The 3208-nt window shown below is 42.9% G+C and overlaps 1 protein-coding gene across 1 annotated transcript in view; it reads right to left on the bottom strand.

Annotated features, from left to right (window-relative positions):
- EXT2 (exostosin glycosyltransferase 2) overlaps nucleotides 1-3208 on the bottom strand; it is a 126131-nt gene that overhangs the window by 118952 nt on the left and 3971 nt on the right. The gene's annotated exons all lie outside the window — the stretch shown is intronic.

The raw sequence follows: 3208 nt of genomic DNA on the forward strand, positions 1-3208 counted from the left end.
TTTCCCTACTTTCCATGTTTTAAAATACATCACAGCTAGGAGGACTCCCTTTGAACAGCCCCTCTGTCACCTCATTCAGATCCCATTCACCTCTCCCAAAAGTCATACCCAGCTCTTAAACACACTTACAATAACAGCAATACTAATAGGTCTGTACAGGACAACTGGCTGGGGAAGTCACTTACCAACCCCACTGACTGGAATCTCAGGGGACAATGGACAAAGAAAGCAGTGGTGACAGCAAAGTATCACATCTCATGCTGCCTACACGCCAGCCTCTCTCCAATTGCCGCCCCGAGCAGTTCTTTCCACTGCCATCCCAGAGCTATGTGTGCATCATGTAACCTCTACCAGCTCTCACCATCCATTCCACCTACTCAGTCTTATTAACCCAATTGCGTCTACAGGAAGCAGAATCCAGAACTGGACCTTCAGTGCTTCTCTTGCAGTCTGTATGCATGAGCTTTTATTCTCCTTAGTTAGAAAGCCAAGAAGACTGTTTTAATTGGATCCAGCAAGCAGTACAATGACACTTGATCAGAAAGGAAGCAGGTGTATATCACACCAACTTTTACAGTTATTCTGCCCCTGGGGCTGCAAACCCATCAAATCACTTACTGGGGCAGAGTGATGCCAGTTCCATGCACTGCACAGTCTGAGCCAAAGTGTATGAACTGAAAAGCCACATTTTGTGCCATCTTGATTGCTACCAATCCCCTCCCTCCCTGCCCAGATGACAACCTACATTCCCTTCTAACATGACCAGTTTAAGTTCAAAGATTTTCAAACCACCCCTGGAAATCCCAATGTATTTGTTTAAGCTTTAGGAAACCAAGAATTGGTCAGGGAGGTAACGTGCAGGCTAAAAACCTCTCCAGCTGCCAGTCCTCTATGTAAGACTCAGTAACTAGCCTTCGTATCAGCATACGGTCTTATTTTTCTTGACTGGCATTCAGCAATGAATCCGTCCAACATGAATCTGGGTGGGTTCCATGACCATGATGGCAAGCAGACTGCATGGGTCCCCACAACCTATGTGCAGAGAAGCAAACACTGATCCGACATACAGGCACCAAACAGTCCAGGTAAGCCAGGGTAGTGGGTGATGAGGTAATTACACCCACACCCCAGAGGACAGGAGCATGTGTATGTAGTGAGAAAGGAAGCAGGTGTACATGATGCCAACTTTTACTGTTACTCTGTCCCTGGAGCCCCGGGGGTAAGGGAGGGGGTTAAGCACTGGTAGGAGGAAAGCATGCAACCCGAAGCATGTCTCCTGCCACAGATCACACGTGTGCAATCTGGTGTGTGATCTCAGGAAGAGTCACCACTGCAATCAGTCAAACAAGCCGCACACCGGCCCTGCTGCTAAGACTTCAACTCGAAGTCACTGTATCTTCTTCTGCCAAGCTTTCCCTAACATTATAATAGAGAAAAAACTGTAAGCCTCCCTTGTTTTACAGAACACGTGTTTTACATTGACTGAAAAGTAAATTTCTGAGAAGCACATTCTGTTTTCCCATTATGTATCCCCAAATCAGAGATCCGTTCCAAAGCCGCAAGAGACTGAATACAAACCTTGCAGCTAAGAAAGCATTACTGATGACCACACTGACACCAGGCGTTCTATCACTGGAAGTGTCACCAGAATCTTCAGCACTTTCCGGGACTTCCTGACTCAGGGACATCACCGACCCTCCTCCTCTCAGCCTGGCCTCGTGGACTCAGCATTCCTACCCTGGGTCTTTCCCAGACGCTCTCACAGCTCGCCTCCTCCCATGTGAGTATTCAGAGCCTGAACACAGTTCGTCTGCAAGTGTATCTTTTGCTTCCTTTTAATCAGGCCTGCAAATTCCTCATATATGAAGCTTCACGTTTTAGGTTTTGCAAAAAGAGAAATTGACCAATTCTACTGATTATCCTTGTTTGTTTACTGACTCAAACTGTAAAAAAAAAAAAAAAAATTATGAGACAAGTACATTTGAGCAATGGCTAGATATCTGGTGACTATCTGGTGGTATTAAAGAACTACTATTAATTTTTTTAGGTATGATAATAGTATTGTAGTTATATATATATATATATATATATATATTTTTTTTTTTTTTGGCTGCATTGGGTCTTCGTTGCTGTGCGTGGGCTTACTCTAGTTGCGGTGCTACTCTTTGCTGCAGTGTGCGGGCTTCTCATTGCGGTGGCTTCTCTTGTTGCGGAGCACGGGCTCTAGGTGCGCAGGCTTCAGTAGTTGTGGTACGTGGGCACAGTAGTTGTGGCGCATGGGCTTAGTTGCTCCGCGGCATGTGGGATCTTCCCAGACCAGGGCTCGAACCCGTGTCCCCTGCACTGGCAAGCGGATTAACCACTGCGCCATCAGGGAAGTCCCTGTAGTTACATTTTTTAAAAAGCTCTTATGCAGAGCCTCAAATGAAATGTTTACAAATGTAATGATATAACATCTGGGATTTGCTTCTAGATAATCTAGTGAGGAGTAGGTAGGAATACAGATAAATCAAGTTGATGATATCACAGCTGGACAGTGGGTATGTGGGGCTCACTGTACTAGTTTCTCTTCTTTTATATAAGTTTAAATGTTTCCGTAAGAAGTTTAAATAAATATACACCCATATGAGAGCAGAAATTTGTGAGAGATACATGCAAAGAAAGGATAACAAAAATCTAAGGTAGTAATAAAATTACAGAATGTGTCTGAGAAAACAAAGATCAGTAAAGTCAGACATTGAAGAGGTATAATTTGCTGTCATTTGACTTAAAATAAAATGGGTATGTGAATATATACATATGTGTGTTTGACTATAAATCCATCAAATAAAGATTCGAAAAATACAGAGTGTTTGATAACAGTGATTACCTCTCAGTAAGAGAGTAAAAAGAGAGCAGGATTTGAAAGCTTACTTTTACATTTTACTCTTTGTACCCTTGCATATTGTTCCAATCTTGTACCAAGAAGGTATATGTGTATCATGCATAGGATTTTTAAAATCTGAAAGAGAAAAACAGATTCAAACAGCATAAAAGATGTATTTTCTGAGCTGACGTTTGCTTCAGTCCTGGTCCTTGCATTTCCCTGAGTCAAGTAATTCTTAAATAATCACACCTAGGACTTTAGATTTCAGGGGAATCTTAGAAACAGTCTAATCTAGCCTGTCTGTTTTCTAATTTCTGAATAATCAGATGTGCAGCTCCTGCT

Source organism: Lipotes vexillifer, unplaced genomic scaffold (assembly GCF_000442215.2).
Source record: "Lipotes vexillifer unplaced genomic scaffold, Lipotes_vexillifer_v1.1 scaffold977, whole genome shotgun sequence".
NCBI classification, from domain to species: Eukaryota; Metazoa; Chordata; class Mammalia; order Artiodactyla; family Lipotidae; genus Lipotes; species Lipotes vexillifer.